General features: G+C 42.5%; 1 non-coding gene and 1 pseudogene across 1 annotated transcript; both read right to left on the bottom strand.

The window, feature by feature from the left end:
• Positions 1-6,526: 6,526 nt before the first annotated feature.
• On the bottom strand, positions 6,527-6,601 carry Trnas-uga (transfer RNA serine (anticodon UGA)). The gene has a single exon. It is a non-coding gene; the product is annotated as a tRNA-Ser (tRNA).
• Positions 6,602-12,743: 6,142 nt separating this feature from the next.
• LOC126210985 (5S ribosomal RNA) lies at positions 12,744-12,861 on the bottom strand (annotated as a pseudogene).
• Positions 12,862-18,009: the final 5,148 nt, after the last annotated feature.

Here is an 18,009-nt window from a genome sequence, read left to right as displayed (position 1 = left end):
ACTGTTGTTGCAACAAGACGACGTTTTCAACGGAGGTTTAATGTAACCAAAGGACCGAAAAGCGATACAATAAAGGATCTGTTTGAAAAATTTCAACGGACTGGGAACGTGACGGATGAACGTGCTGGAAAGGTAGGGCGACCGCGTACGGCAACCACAGAGAGCAACGCGCAGCTAGTGCAGCAGGTGATCCAACAGCGGCCTCGGGTTTCCGTTCGCCGTGTTGCAGCTGCGGTCCAAATGACGCCAACGTCCACGTATCGTCTCATGCGCCAGAGTTTACACCTCTATCCGTACAAAATTCAAACGCGGCAACCCCTCAGCGCCGCTACCATTGCTGCACGAGAGACATTCGCTAACGATATAGTGCACAGGATTGATGACGGCGATATGCATGTGGGCAGCATTTGGTTTACTGACGAAGCTTATTTTTACCTGGACGGCTTCGTCAATAAACAGAACTGGCGCATATGGGGCACCGAAAAGCCCCATGTTGCAGTCCCATCGTCCCTGCATCCTCAAAAAGTACTGGTCTGGGCCGCCATTTCTTCCAAAGGAATCATTGGCCCATTTTTCAGATCCGAAACGATTACTGCATCACGCTATCTGGACATTCTTCGTGAATTTGTGGCGGTACAAACTGCCTTAGACGACACTGCGCACACCTCGTGGTTTATGCAAGATGGTGCCCGGCCACATCGCACGGTCGACGTCTTTAATTTCCTGAATGAATATTTCGATGATCGTGTGATTGCTTTGGGCTATCCGAAACATACAGGCGGCGTGGATTGGCCTCCCTATTCGCCAGACATGAACCCCTGTGACTTCTTTCTGTGGGGACACTTGAAAGACAAGGTGTACCGCCAGAATCCAGAAACAATTGAACAGCCGAAGCAGTACATCTCATCTGCATGTGAAGCTATTCCGCCAGACACGTTGTCAAAGGTTTCGGGTAATTTCATTCAGAGACTACGCCATATTATTGCTACGCATGGTGGATATGTGGAAAATATCGTACTATAGAGTTTCCCAGACCGCAGCGCCATCTGTTGTTGAAAATTGTAACTACAGTAATTTCGAAAGTTTGTCTGCCTGAAAATGTACTGTTGTCCCAAGCATATTGCAACAAACGGTGTATTTCTATCGCTGCTCGTTTAGTTTTTATTGACGTTTCAAATATACCGGTCATTTTTGAAACACCCTGTACCTTTAGCTGGAAGCTTATCTTCAAAAATAGGAAGAATTTTAAAAAGATTTGATAGTAAAAGTGTGCTCCGTCCGCCAGCTAAGAGTAGAACGCTGCTTGGCTCAATGAAAGATGATTAGAATTAGAGGAAACCAGGTTTCTAGAAAATTCCCTGCCATTGAGGGAAAGCCTATACAGGACAAACGATTCGTACGGTCCACGATCGATGCTTGGAGCTCCATTGCAACACGCGTTTCTGCTACAAAACATTGTCTTACTGACGGACATAAAATGTTGTGTGATGAGACACAAGTGTGTGCCCTTGTGTTATTTGGACTGTCTTGTGAAAGAAGCTATTGAAATCCGCCCACCTGACAATATGATAAACAGAGGTAAGATGTGTCCTTTAAGTAAGAGTTGCAGCCCTGTTATGTTTGATGTTAAGAAGAACGGTCTTTGTTTCTTTCATCAAATGGTGTCAAAGGTTTTTGATATCGATTTATCGTTTCCGCGAGTTGTCACCACGGGTGCATTGCGCTAGAGGGACCTACAGGCGGGATATAAAGGAGCCGCGGTGGAGTGTTTGACTTCAGTTTCGGCGATTTAGTGCGACGGCTTACTCAACTGAAGATGGCGGGTGCGTGGACCACCGAAATATTGTGTCTCTTGCTGGAGACCCGATAGGAATATCCTGAGTCTCGATTACGCCTTTTTTCTCGAATGGTGGAAGGTGACGAATGGACTAACAGCCCAACGAGGCGTTTAAGGGGCTCCGGAAAGGCTCAAAATCATGAAACAATTTTTACTTTTTTGCGTTTTCTGAATCTGCAGACTATTACCTTTTAATAGATATATAATTTATTCAATTCCGAAGACTACAACTACTTTTAAATTTTTTTTTGAAATGTGTTCTACATGGGCGTGACCCACTGTGGCGCTGTTAAACTGCTGTCAAATGGTGTTATTATTAACGTCCGTGTTCATCAGGTACATTTTAGTGATGTGAGATAAAGTATGTGTTGTGGCTAACCTGTGATGGTTCAATATATATCGCTGGTGTGATTGTCGATTGTTTCATGTTTATTTACTCTGTCGTTATCTCGAAAATATTCGTAATTAATTGTGTTTCTTGAGTCTCTGTTTTGTTGAAGTATAGTAATGAGTAAAAGTGAAGTTATTAGAAATCCTCTGAAGGCTTTTAAGAAAAGGAGAAATGTTGGAAAGCCAAAGGTATTTAGAAATATGGGAATGAAGATAGGTTCTAACATGGTACGAGCGATGCTTGCTTTAGACAAGGAACGCCTTCGGGCTGCAGACAGGGCTGTAAAGAGTCTAGAAATACAAGCAAGAGTAAACAGGAGGAGGAACAAGAGGAAGCTGGAGGAGGAGTTTGCAGAGGATGAAGATAATCCATCCTATGGACCTGGAATGCACTAAAACTTTTATTTTCTCATACTAATTACATGTTTTCTAAGGATCTTCTAAACATATTTGTTTCAAACTTTCAGTAAATGTTACAACCTTCTACATAATTTAACACAGCCTTTTTCCAAAAAACTGTATATTTTTGAATATATAAATAAAAAATTGCAAAAAATGTTGTGAATTTTCATTACAATTCAAAAAAAAATCATCTTTAATAACTGAACTAAAATTTTGTAAAATCCCTGTGTTAAGTTGTAGCCCATATTCCAATAAATAATCTGTAAAAAGTTCATTTTCCTAACTCAAATACTTTGTGAGGAAAGATGTAATTTATAAGCGTTATTTTAACATTGCAAGTGTAGGGCGTTCCGGAGCCCCTTAACCTGCAACGTGTGGAGTGCGCAGTTCAGATCGGAGATGGTGCTGCGATGATGTGTGTGTCTTTTATCATATTCTGGGCCCCCTCGTTAAAGTTACCGTGAACATGAAGCACAATGTTTACATAAAGACTCTCGGCGTCGGCGAGTTGCCCTTCTTCTTCTTCTTCTTCTTCTTCTTCTCCTTCTCCTTTCTGCCCTTACACCCAAGTTTCCATCTCCGTGTATCCCACAAGTCATCTTCTTGCATGGCTCTGTCCTGCATCAGACGCCTCACTCCATCGTTTCAATGTCGCCGATGTCTTTCAGGTCTCCAGTGACATATCTGAGGGCCATTTTTCCTCTGGCATTCTTCTGACGACCATACCATGTCAGCCGTTTATTTTCAGTTGTATCTACATGATCTTTTGCAACTCCAATCTGTTCTCGTAGCACTACATTTCGTACTTTGTCTCTTCTTGTTACTTCACAACTTCTTCTCCAAAAAATCCATTTCAACTCCCTTTAATTTCTTCTCATTGACTCTGGAAACTTCCCACAGTTCAGCACCATACGGAGCAACGGTCTCAACTATAGTTCCGTGTATCCTCCTCCTGAAATTTTTTGACTTTTTATTCCAAATGCCCGGCTGTAGACAACATTCCACTGGAACTACTGACGGTCTTGGGAGAGCCAGTCCTGACAAAACTCTACCATTTGATGAGCAAGATGTATGAGACGGGTGAAATACCCTCAGACTTCACGAAGAATATAATAATTCCAATCCCAAAGAAAGCAGGTGTTGGCAGATGTGAAAATTACCGAACTATCAGTTTAATAAGTCACAGCTACAAAATACTAACGACCATTCTTTAGAGACGAATGGAAAAACTGGTAGAAGCCGACCTCGGGGAAGATCAGTTTGGATTCCGTAGAAATATTGGAACACGTGAGGCAATACTGACCCTACGACTTATCTCAGAAAATAGATTAAGGAAAGGCAAACCTTCGTTTCTAGCATTTGTAGACTTAGAGAAAGCTTTTGACAATGTTGACTGGAATACTCTTTTTCAAATTCTGAAGGTGGCAGGGGTAAAATACAGGGAGCGAAAGGCTATTTACAATTTGTACAGAAACCAGATGGCAGTTATAAGAGTAGAGGGGCATGAAAGGGGAGCAGTCGTTGGGAAGGGAGTGAGGCAGGGTTGTAGCCTATCCCCGATGTTACTCAATCTGTATATTGAGCAAGCAGTAAAGGAAACAAAAGAAAATTTCGGAGTAGGTATTAAAATCCATGGAGAAGATGACATTGTAATTCTGACAGAGACAGCAAAGGACTTGGAAGAGCAGTTGAACGGAATGGACAGTGTCTTGAAAGGAGGATATAAGATGAACATCAACAAAAGCAAAACGAGGATAATGGAATGTAGTCGAATTTAGTCGGGTGATGCTGAGGGAATTAGATTAGGAAATGAGGCACTTAAAGTAGTAAAGGCGTTTTGCTATTTGGGGAGCAAAATAACTGATGATGGTCGAAGCAGAGAGGATATAAAATGTAGGCTGGCAATGGCAAGGAAAGCGTTTCTGAAGAAGAGAAATTTGTTAACATCGAGTACAGATTTAAGTGTCAGGAAGCCATTTGTGAAAGTATTTGTGTGGAGTGTAGCCATGTATGGAAGTGAAACATGGACGATAAATAGTTTAGACAAGAAGAGAATAGAAGCTTTCTAAATGTGGTGCTACAGAAGAATGCTGAAGATTATAGATGGGTAGATCACATAACTAATGAGGAGGTATTGAATAGAATTGGGGAGAAGAGACGTTTGTGGCACAACATGACTAGAAGAAGGGACCGGTTGGTAGGATATGTTTTGAGGCATCAAGGGATCACCAATTTAGTATTGGAGGGCAGCACGGAGGGTAAAAATCGTAGAGGGAGACCAAGAGATGAATACACAAAGCAGATTCGGAAGAATGTAGGTTGCAGTAAGTACTGGGAGATGAAGAAGCTTGCACAGGATAGAGTAGCATGGAGAGCTGCATCAAACCAGTCTCAGGGCATTTTCCAAGTATCCTGTCAATAAAACGCAGTCTTTGGTTTGCCTTACCCACAACATTTTTTACGTGTTCCTTCCAATTTAAGTTGTTCGTAATTGAAATACGTAGGTATTTACGGCCCTTAGATAAGACTGATTTATTGTGTAAGAGAAGTCTAACGAGTTCCTTTTAGCACTCATGTAGATGACCTCACACTTTTCGTTATTTAAGGTCAACTGCCACTTTTCGCACCATTACGATATTTCTTCTGAATCGTTTTGCAGTTTGTTTTGATCTTCTGATTACTTTATTAGTCGATAAACGACAGCGTCATCTGCAAACAACCGAAGACGGCTGCTCAGATTGTCTCCCAAATCGTTGATATAGATAAGGAACATCAAAGGGACTATAACACTACCTTTGGGATCGCCTGAAATCACTTCTGTTTTACTCGATGACTTTCCGTCAATTACTACGAACTGTGACGTCTCTGACAGGAAATCACGAATCTAGTCACATAACTGACACGATACTCCATAAGCACGCAATTTTACTACGAGCCGCTTGTGTGGTACAGTGTCAAAAGTCTTCCAGAAATCCAGGAATACGGAATCGATCTGAAATCCCTTGTAAATAGCTCTCAGCACTTCATGTGAATAAAGGGTTAGTTGTGTTTCACAAGAACGATGTTTTCTTAACCCATGTTGACTGTGTGTCAATAGACTGTTTTCTTCGAGGTAATTCATAATGTTCGAACACAAGATATGTTATAAAATCGTGCTTTATATCGACGTTAACGATATGGGCCTGTAATTTAGTGGATTACTCCTGCTACCTTTCTCGAATATTAGTGCGAGCTGTGCAACCTTCCAGTCTTTGGGTACGGATCTTTCGTCGAGCGAACGGTTGTATATGATTGTTAAGTATGGAGCTAATGCATCAGCATACTCCGGAAGGAACCTAACTGGTATACAGTCTGGACCAGAGGACTTGCTTTTATTGAGTGATTTAAGTTGCTTCACTACTCTAAGGATATTTACTTCTACGTTACTCATGTTGGCAGCGGGTCTCGATTCGAATGCTGGAATATTTACTTTTGTGAAGGCGTTTCGGAAGGCTGTGTTTAGTAACTCTGCTTTGGCAGCACTGTCTTCGATAGTATCTCCATTGCTATCTTGCAGAGAAGGCATTGATTGAAACTTCCTGGCAGATTAAAACTGTGTGCCCGACCGAGACTCGAACTCGGGACCTTTGCCTTTCGCGGGCAAGTGCTCTACCAACTGAGCTACCGAAGCACGACTCACGCCCGGTACTCACAGCTTTACTTCTGCCAGTACCTCGTCTCCTACCTTCCAAACTTTACAGAAGCTCTCCTGCGAGCCATGCAGAACTAGCACTCCTGAAAGAAAGGATATAGCGGAGACATGGCTTAGCCACAGCCTGGGGGATGTTTCCAGAATGAGATTTTCACTCTGCAGCGGAGTGTGCGCTGATATGAAACTTCCTGGCAGATTAAAACTGTGTGCCCGACCGAGACTCGAACTCGGGACCTTTGCCTTTCACGGGCAAGTGCTCTACCAACTGAGCTACCGAAGCACGACTCACGCCCGGTACTCACAGCTTTACTTCTGCCAGTACCTCGTCTCCTACCTTCCAAACTTTACAGAAGCTCTCCTGCGAACCATGCAGAACTAGCACTCCTGAAAGAAAGGATATAGCGGAGACATGGCTTAGCCACAGCCTGGGGGATGTTTCCAGAATGAGATTTTCACTCTGCAGCGGAGTGTGCGCTGATATGAAACTTCCTGGCAGATTAAAACTGTGTGCCCGACCGAGACTCGAACTCGGGACCTTTGCCTTTCGCGGGCAAGTGCTCTACCAACTGAGCTACCGAAGCACGACTAAGCCATGTCTCCGCTATATCCTTTCTTTCACGAGTGCTAGTTCTGCATGGTTCGCAGGAGAGCTTCTGTAAAGTTTGGAAGGTAGGAGACGAGGTACCGGCAGAAGTAAAGCTGTGAGTACCGGGCGTGAGTCGTGCTTCGGTAGCTCAGTTGGTAGAGCACTTGCCCGCGAAAGGCAAAGGTCCCGAGTTCGAGTCTCGGTCGGGCACACAGTTTTAATCTGCCAGGAAGTTTCATATCAGCGCACACTCCGCTGCAGAGTGAAAATCTCATTCTGAAGGCATTGATTGTTTCTTGCCGCTAACATACTTCACATACAACCAGAAACTCTTTGGGCTTTCTGCCAGGTTTCGAGACAAAGTTTCGTTGTGGAAACGCATTGAAGTCCGCGCTAAATTTCGAGCTTCTGTAGAAGATCGCCAATCTTGGGGATTTTGCGTCTGTTTAAATTTGACATGGGTTCCTAAGTCCCCTCTACACCTTTAGATGTGTGTAACTTGAACTGAGGTACAGCCAGTATGTCTGTATACGCCCTGTATTTCACAAAGAGGACTAGGTGACAAAATAAGTGCGCTACTTATCCAAAACAACACAGTGAGAGGTCGGGACATTTTCTTGTCGCCCGAGTACTGGCCGCACACGCGGCTGTACGAGTAAGGTTCTTCGCGCGCTCGGCTGCCGCATTACACAAGTGGACTCAGACAGAAACATAAAACACGAGAGGCGCACACCACGGCCAGATGTAAGGCCGGCTTCTTACATAACTGTCGGCAGCAGTCAGCTCATAAGTTGGCCGCGTTCCAGATCGTAAACGAGAAAGACACAGCGGGAGGCGTGGTGGCGTGTCGCGGAACTGCTCGACGGCGAGAGCTGCCTCACACAGGAGGCGGCTACAGGCGTGTCACACTGACGCCCCGAAGACGACTCGGTAGCAGGCCTTAACCGCTGAAAACCTCTCTGTCCGCAGTTCGGGTCTGCGCTGTTGACATTTTGACAAAACATCGGGATGAAATTATTGTATTAATGTTGCTGCTGTGGTCCTCAGTCCAGAGACGGGTTTGATGCAGCTCTCTATGCTACTCTATCCTGTGCAAACCTCTTCATCTCCCAGTACCTACTGCAACCTCCATCCCTCTGCATCTGTTTAGTGCATTCATCTCTTGGTCTCCCTCTACGATTTTTACCCTCCACGCTGCCCTCCAATACTAAATTGGTGATCCCTTGATGCCTCAGATCGTGTCCTACCAACCGATCGCTTCTTCTAGTCAAGTTGTGCCACAAATATCTCTTCTCTCCAATTCTATTCAATACCTCCTCATTAGTTATGCGACCTACCCATCTAATCTTCAGCATTCTTCTGTAGCACCACATTTCGAAAGCTTCTATTATGTTTTTGTCTAAACTATTTATCGTCCATGTTTCACTTCCATACATGGCTACACTCCATACAAGTACTTTCAGAAACGACTTCCTGACACTTAAATCTATACTCGATGTTAACAAATTTCTCTTCTTCAGAAACGATTTCCTTGCCATTGCCAGTCTACATTTTATATCCCCTCTACTTCGACCATCATCAGTTATTTTACTCCCCAAACAGCAAAACTCATTTACTACTTTAAGCATCTCATTTCCTAATCTAATTCCCTCAGTATCACCCGATTTAATTCGGCTATATTCCATTATCCTCATTTTCCTTTTGTTCATATTCATCTTATATCCTCCTATCAAGACACTGCCCATTCCGTTCAGCTGCTCTTCCAGGTCCTTTGCTGTCTCTGACAGAATTACAATGTCATCGGCGAACCTCAAAGTTTTTATCGCTTCTCCATGGACTTTAATTCCTACTCCGAATTTTTCTTTTGTTTCCTTTACTGCTTGCTCAATATACAGATTGAACAACATCGGGGAGAGTCTACAACCCTGTCTCACTCCCTTCCCAACCACTGCTTCCCTTTTATGCCCCTCGACTCTTATAACTACCATCTGGTTTCTGTACAAATTGTAAATAGCCTTTCGCTCCCTGTATTTAACCCCTGCCACCTTCAGAATTTGAAAGAGAGTATTCTATGCAACATTGTCAAAAACTTTCTCTGAGTCTACAAATGCTAGAAACGTAGGTTTGCCTTTCCTTAATCTATTTTCTAAGATAAGTCGTAGGGTCAGTATTGCCTCACGTGCTCTACGGAATCCAAATTGATCTTCCCCGAGGTCGGCCTCTACCAATTTTTCCATTCGCCTGTAAAGAAATCGTGTTAGTATTTTGCAGCCGTGACTTATTAAACTGATAGTTCGGTAATTTTCACATCCGTCAACGCCTGCTTTCTTTGGGATTGGAATTATTACATCCTTCTTGAAGTCTGAGGGTATTTTGCCTGTCTCTTACAGCTTTCTCACTAGATAGTACAGTTTTGTTAGGCCTGGCTCTCCCAAGACTGTCAGTAGTTCTAATGGTATATTGTCTACTCCCGGGGCCTTGTTTCGACTTAGCTCTTTCAGTGCTCTGTCAAACTCTTCACGCAGTATCATATCTCCTATTTCATCTTCATCTACATTCTCTTCCATTTCCATAATATTGTCCTCAAGAACATCGCCCTTGTATAGACCCTCTATATACTCCTTCCACCTTTCTGCTTTCCCTTCTTTGCTTAGCACTGTATTAATATGTAATTTAATTATCAATCTCTTTAATACAACGGTTACAAGATTGGCAAAGTTTTGCAGAAGTTTGAAATATAGCACGTACTTCAATGCGAGAAACATAGCAGTAGATATCCCTGGTGTAGCAAAGCAGCTTAAATAACTTAATAAAGGCAAGTCCTCCGGTCCAGATTCTATACCAGTCAGGTTCCTTCCTGAGTATGCTGATACAATAGCTCCATATTTAACAATTATATGTATACACTCGCTCGCTCACAGAAAGATCCGTACCTAAAGACTGGAATATTGCTCAAGTCACACCAATACTCAAAAAGGGAAGTAGGAGTAATACCTTGAATTACAGGCCTATATCACTAACGCTGATTTGCAGTAGGGTTTTCGAACATAAACTGTATTCGAACATTATGAAGTACCTCGAAGAAAACCATTTATTGACACATAGTCAGCATGGATTCAGGATACACCGTTCTTGTGAAACACAACTAGCTCTTTATACTCATGAAGTAATGAGTGCTATCGACAGGGGATGTCAAATTGATTCCATATTTTTAGATTTACAGAAGGCTTTCGACACCGTTCCCCATAAGCGTCTTCTAACCAAACTGCGTCCCTATGGAATATCGCCTCAGTTGTGCGACTGGATTCGTGATTTCCTTTCAGAAAGGTCACAGTTCGTAGTAATAGGCGGAAAGTCATCTAGTAAAACAGAATTAATATCCGGCGTTCCCCAAGGAAGTGTTATAGGCCCTCTATTGTTGCTTATCTATATTAACGACATAGGAGACAATCTGAGTAGCCTTCGTAGATCATTTGCAGATGAAGCTGTCATTTACAGTCTTGTAAAGTCATCAGATGACCAAAACGAATTGCAAAATCATTTACGTAAGATATCTGTATGGTGCGAAAAGTGGCAAATGACCATGAATAAAGAAAAGTGTGAAGTTATTCAGATGATTACTAAAAGAAATCTGCTACATTTCGATTACGAGACAAGTCACATAAATCTGAAGGCTGTAAATTTAATTAAATCCCGGTATTTAGGGATTACAATTACAAGTAACCCAAATTGGAACGATCACATAGTTAATGTTGTGGGTAGAGCAAACCAAAGACTGCGATTCATTGGCAGAATATTTAGAAGGTGCACTAAAGGTGTACTAAAGAGACTGCTTACAACACGCTTGTCCGCCCTATTCTGGAGTACTGCTGTGCGGTGTGGGATCCACATGACGTGGGACTGACGGATGACATAGAAAAAGTTCAAAGAAGGGCGGCTCGTTTTGTATTATCGCGAAATAGGGGAGATAGTGCCACGGACATGATACCTGAATTGGAGTGGCAATCTTTAAAACAATCCGAATCTCCTGAAAAAATTAATATTTGGGTCAACATTTGTAAAACTCTAATTCCCCTCTCTCAAACCCCACCCTATGGGGAGAGAGGGAGAGTTTTAGTTTCAGCTAATCAAAATTTACGAAGTAAATAACTATTTTTTATTTATCCGTAACCATTTTCCACGCAAAAATGAGAACATGAATTTTCTTGAATTACAGCGCCAACTACCAAGAATCAAAACAAATGTTTACGACAAAAGGTACGTAGTTTTTTATGTAGAATCTGATACTGCAGTAAAAAATGGGGGTTCCCATTTGAAATTTTAAAGTTGCCTCCAGGTCAACTAATTTTTGCACCCCTCGAAAATAACCAACTTTGGATTCTACACATTTTTTCCGAGTTATTCTGGTTTGTCAACTTAAAATTTACACCCTGCATACTTATATTAAACCAAAACAAAGTACCAGAACCTATTAATGACGCGAAGATTTAAAAAAATTGAATCTAGTGGGATGAACCACACACACATCGTGAAGATCCTCACGCACCTCTGGCGCTAACTGCGCTAGCGCGACAAGTCTTTTGTGACCACCTCTAGTTTGTTAACATGTCCTGAAAGCTTCAATCGCAGCTGTATTAGTAATTGATATTTAATTATCACAAATTGTGCCAAGAGCAGTACGTTTTTGATGGATCCTCAGCATGCTTTTGGCTTCCAATGGTATACTCCCGTAATACGCAATTCACAGTAATTCCTTTACCACGGAGACGATGTTTCTCGTCATTTTATTACATCGAATCGCACAACTGACGCCGGTTTTCGAGACCACCTTAGTTAGCTGGCACTCAGAAACGGCATACAGACAAATCCGGGCTTCACCTGAAAGCCAATATGGCGCCTCAAATCTCTGCACCGAAGGGAGATGGCGTTCAAGCGACGCAGCGGCGTTCTGACCTCTCATTGGTCGAAGTTCAAACCACGTTCAGAGTACCTGACGCGCTAGGTGTTGCTCTGCACGTTCGAAAATACTCTCCAACGAGCTATTCCACGCTATGACATCGGACACTCGGCACGCTCAACGCTCAACTTTCGGATGCACCTTCCGTGTGGCGACGGCAATGCCGCGCCAGTATTCGTCCCCTGACGGTTGTTTAGCTCGCCGCGTGCTCCGGACTCTATGCCAACCACACCTGCAGCCCATCCGTCGGAGTCGTCTTGTAATCTCGCTGTTTGGTAGTCGCTGGAATCCCGTCAGCTGCGCCCGAGCGCTATGCTGCCCTGTGCCTGCAATTCATGCGTGCACGAGCCCACAGTTTACCCGGACCCTGTCGCTAAACGCCGACTACGGCTTCATGGACTCACTTATTGTAGGCAACTTCTAGGCAAAGTCAAGGAGTGGCTTTTCACTTTGCAATGAAGTACCGTGGACACCCGTCCCCAGAACTGTATTAATCCTAGCAATGTACACCTCTGGAACTGTCACATGAACATGACACCAAGGTGACCCTCGATTATTTCTGGAGAAATTGCCGGAATAAAGAATATTTTATAATGAAACTGGTCTTGCATATACTAAACACGTATTATTTCTCGTCTGTCGTGTACTTTTTCAATCAGTATTAGTATTTAAAAAAAAAGCACTCTGTCGTCAGGCCACGACTGCCCTACCGGGACCATCCGACCGCCGTGTCATCCTCAGTGGAGGATGGGGATAGGAGAGGCATGGGGTCAGCACACCGCTCTCCCAGTCGTTATGATGGTATTCTTGACCGAAGCCGCTACTATTCGGTCGAGTTGCTCCTCAATTGGCATCACGAGGCTGAGTGCACCCCGAAAAATGGCAACAGCGCATGGCGGCCTGGATGGTCACCCATCCAAGTGCCGACCACGCCCGACGCCGCTTAACTTCGGTGATCTCACGGGAACCGGTGTATCCACTGCGGTAAGGCCGTTGCCCCATTAGTATTAAGGCATCCAAAATTCGAGAGTAAGCAAAAACAGGAAGGGAGGAAGACAGGGTTTAACGTCCCGTCGACATCGTGGATATTAGAGACGGAGCGTAAGCGCGGATGGAGTCAAGGAAGGGGAGGGAAATCGGTCGCGCCCTTTCGAAGAAACCACCCACGCATTTGCCTGGAGTGGTTTAGGGAAATCACGGAAAGCCTAAATCTGGATGGCCACACGCGGGTTGGAACCGTCATCCTTCCGAATGCGAATCCAGTGCGCTAGCCACTGCGCCACCTCGCTCAGTACATGAGAACAGCCATGGAACCACTTTAATGATGAAGCTTGAAAAGCATTCCGGATCTAAAGACTTTATTTCCAGTTTAATTAGATGAATATGCTATTCATTTAATTAAATGCACATATTACACAAATTTTTCGAGTTATTACAGTTATTCATAAATCTATTCATTCATTACTTCCACACTTTTGCAATATAGACTACAATGTTATCGGGAACTGATAGCCCTCTCATATTAGGGACAACTGGGTTTCAAGACTGACCATTCCTACCGTGGACGACTGTATTTTCTTCATCGCTGTATGAAGGTTCGGCAGACTGATAAGTTTCGCGAACGTCCGTAACTGACACAGGAACATGAGCTTCAGAATCACTCTCATCACTAAAGTCACTTACATAACTTTCACGACTCTTTTCTTCCAACAACGCTTCCCGTATACCATCTTCTGTCAGTAAAATGTCATTCCTACGTGAAGTTTTCACACAAATGTACTTCACACTTTGCGACAGAAATGCTACATAGTGTGCACTGGAGAGTCACAGTGATCCTTCAAAAAACTTTTTTGTCAAATCAGTTAAGGGGCTCCGGAACGCCCTATACTTGCAATGTTAAAATAACGCTTATAAATTACATCTTTCCTCACAAAGTATTTGAGGTAGGAAGTTGAACTTTTTACAGATTATTTATTGGAATATGGGCTACAGCTTAACACAGGGATTTTACAAAATTTTAGTTCAGTTATTAAAGATGATTTTTTTTTCAATTGTAATGAAAAATCACAACATTTTTTTGCAATTTTTTATTTATATATTAAAAATATACAGTTTTTTGGAAAAAGGCTGTGTTAAATTATGCAGAAGGTACTGTGTAACATTTACTGAAAGTTTGAAACAAATATGTTTGGAAGATCCTTAGAAAACATGTAATTGGTATGAGAAAATAAAAGTTTTGGGAATCGAGCGACAAAGATTGGATTAACTTTTTAGTGCATTCCAGGTCCATAGGATGGATTATCTTCATCCTCTGCAAACTCCTCCTCCAGCTTCCTCTTGTTCCTCCTCCTGTTTACTCTTGCTTGTATTTCTAGACTCTTTTACAGCCCTGTCTGCAGCCCGAAGGCGTTCCTTGTCTAAAGCAAGCATCGCTCGTACCATGTTAGAACCTATCTTCATTCCCATATTTCTAAATACCTTTGGCTTTCCAACATTTCTCCTTTTCTTAAAAGCCTTCAGAGGATTTCTAATAACTTTACTTTTACTCATTATTATACTTCAACAAAACAGAGACTCAAGAAACAGAATTAATTACGAATATTTTCGAGATAACGACAGAGTAAATAAACATGAAACAATCGACAATCACACCAGCGATATGTATTGAACCATAACAGGTTAGCCACAACACATACTTTATCTCACTTCACTAAAATGTACCTGATGAACACGGACGTTAATAATAACACCATTTGACAGCAGTTTAACAGCGCCACAGTGGGTCACGCCCATGTAGAACACATTTCAAAAAAAATTTAAAAATAGTTGTAGTCTTAGGAATTGAATAAATTATATATCTATTAAAAGGTAATAGTCTGCAGATTCAGAAAACGCAAAAAAGTAAAAATTGAACTTTTCATGAATTTGAGCCTTTCCGGAACCCCTTAAACAACTATGTCTCACAACTTCGAATGTCGTTCTTTACTAGGTCTGACTCAGTTCTGAATTTACGTTGGTGGCAGCGAGCTGTGTATGTGCAGTGGCGCATCACACAAAGAAACAGAAAACTCCAGGTTCCTGGTGGTGGTAAGATCCTATGGGGCCCAAGTGCTGAGGTAATCGGTTCCTAGGCTTACGCACTACTTAATCTAACTTAAACGCTAAGGACACACACATGCCCGAGGGAGGACTCGAAAATCCGATGGGTATTTGGGGGGGGGGGGGGGGGGCGGGGAGCCGGCGAAACGTGGCAAGGCGCCTCAGCAACCCTGGTGTACACACCTATGGTTAAGTTCTATTCTTAGTTAATAAACAAAGAGTGGTTATTGCTGCCTGTGCGGAAACGGACACAAAAGCAACGAAAGCCACTATTCGTATTGGTGTGCAGGATCTATAAGACTGGTGACGTAACATCAGGCATTCGCAAAAATACCATCCATACAATTCTGAAGACAGCAGAAGCAGATAAATCAGAAAATTATCGCAATATCAGCTTGAAAGCTCTTGCGTCGAGGCTGCTGACAAGAAGTGTAGAGATGAATGGAAAAGAAAATTGAGGATCTGTTAGGAGGCCATCACTTTGTTATAGGAAAGATAACGGCACCAGAGACGCAGTTCTGATGTTATGTTTCATAGTGGAAGTAAGGATTAAGCAAAATTAAGGCAGCTTCATACGATTCGTGAATGTAAAATACTACAAGATGTTTCGAATTCCGAGGATAATAGGAGTAAGCTTCTGGAAAACACGAATACTATACAGCACGTAAGAGAATCAAGAGGGAACAATATCTATGGAAGATCAAGAACGAAGTCTGCGCGTTAGGAAAGATGTAAGACAAAAATGCATTATTTAGTCCCTGTAGTTCAATCTCCACATAGAAGAAGCAATGAGGGAAACATAAGAAAGGTTGAGAGATGGGATTAAAATCCAGGTTAGAGGAATATCTGTTATAAGATTCGTTGACGACAGTGCTGCCTAAAGTGAATACGAGGAAGAATTACAAAATCTGTCGAATGACATGAACTATCTAATGAGTACGGAATATGAATTACGAGTAATCAGAAGCAAGGTGACTGAAATGAAGAGTAGCAGAAATGAAAATAGCGAGAATTCTCATCAAAATTGGTGACCACAAAGTATAAGAAATTAAGAAATTCTGCTGCGTTAGAAGCAAAATAACTCCACGCACGAAGCAAGGAGGGCATAAACAGCAAACTACTACTGACGAAGAGGGCGTTCTAAGCCAAAAGAAATCTACCGGTACTACACAAATTAAGGAAGTAATTTCTGAGTATGGACGTTTGGCGCAGAGCTTTTAACGAATCACGGATTGCGGGAAAATAGCGCACGGACAACACGAAAAAATCTCAAAATACTGCAACCTTCAGTAAACCACTCGTTTGTCAGTTATCAAATGCTCTGTCTTATCGGTACTGCTGTATTGAGTACTATCTTCAGAAAGCTAAAATGTCATCTAAGAACAAGCTGAAGGCTTTTAAACGTGAAACATTAAAGAATCTGTGAAATATATAATGTCACCGTGCATGACACCACCAATCTGTCACATTTCTTGAAATAGACGCCGTAAATTCCAGGAAAACCTAGTGTTTTCGGCACTTTTTCCGAAACGTAAATCGCATTGCAAACAAAACATTAACAATGTAAGCCGTCAGAGGAAAAATCATTATTAGAAATAAAGTGTGTCTTCCTACGGGTGGTAATCAACAAGTGGTTTCATCTGACACTCTCTTCGCCTTTTTTACCCATTGGTGTGAGATGTGTGTAGTCAGCCAAGCGTGCGACAAAGCCTCCTCCATATGCAACCCGTTGCTCTTCCAAGCGTATGCAGTAGCCGCTGCCACAGGCGCGCTTACAGCTGAGGCGGGCGTTTGCTCCAACGATCCCTTTCTCAATGTAAACAATTAAGGCGGTAAACTCCAATTCATGTGGCTTGAATAGTGCAAACCAAACATAACAGGGGGATAACGACAAAAATGTTTCATGGGCGTCAGAGCGTACAAGAAGATTAAGTTATAACTCTATTGGTTGGAAACAGTCTTGGTTGCAATTATAATTTCTTGTTTTTCAACTACGCGTTTCACCTTATTTAGGTATCTTCAGGTTATCTACATAGAAAACAGAGAACAAATGGAACAAATACGTCTATTTAAGAATCGCGATCGCGTTGTGCAGACTTGGATAACCTAAAAGCATGTATAAACAGATCAAATACTGAAAGAGCAAATACCTTAATTTGGTATTTCTTAGATGGATCCTTTAGACAGTGTAGCCAAAGGGCATCGTCGAATATATCAGGCCAACTCCCCCTTAGTCAAACTCAGTAAAATCTAGAAATATAAAATAGTAGAAACAGATAAAAAATTTACCAGTGATCGGAGAAATGCCATCATATTGCCGAAGCCTTATGATAAGGCCTTACCTTTTCTAGATGTACGCGAATGACTCCAAGACCTGCATAACGCGTTCCCGTTCACAGGAGCGAGTAACAGAATAAGATGGGGGCTCAGGTGGTAAGCGTAATGCACCACATCTAGAAAAGGTAAGGCCTTATCATAAGGCTTCGGCAATAAGATCGCATTTATGAGTGTCCGAACACTGGTGAATTTTTAATGTGTTTTTACTATTTTATATTTCTAGTTTAAACTGAGTTTAACGAAGGCGATGTTGGCCTGATATATTCGACCTTGCCCTTTGGCTACACTGTCTACAGGATCCTTCTAAGAAATACCAAATTAAAGTACGAGGCCTGTTCAGAAAGTAAGCTCCGATTGATTGCCAAATTGAAACCACAGTGAACATCAGAAATGTTCTACTTGTAACAATTAGCTACACCTTTCAGCTACTTCTCTACGTAGTCGCCGTTCTGACTTAGACTTTTGTCATAGCGTTGTACCAACTTTTCAATAGCCTCATCATAGAAGGCAGCCGCCAGTGCTTTCCGCCAATTCTCCACGCTGGCCTACACCTCGTTGTCTGTGTCAAAATGTTGTCTTCAAAGACAGCGGTTCATGTGACCAGAGATGAAACTCAGGGGGAGACAATTGCGGACTGTATTGTGGGTAATCTCACATTTCCATTTGAAAACGATGCAGGAGCATCTTCATTGCCCCTGCAGAATGCGGCT

The sequence above is a fragment of the Schistocerca nitens genome, chromosome 10, assembly GCF_023898315.1.
Source record: "Schistocerca nitens isolate TAMUIC-IGC-003100 chromosome 10, iqSchNite1.1, whole genome shotgun sequence".
NCBI classification, from domain to species: domain Eukaryota; kingdom Metazoa; phylum Arthropoda; class Insecta; order Orthoptera; family Acrididae; genus Schistocerca; species Schistocerca nitens.
Note: the sequence above shows the minus strand (reverse complement) of the source record. Positions and strands in the feature narration are given on the sequence as shown.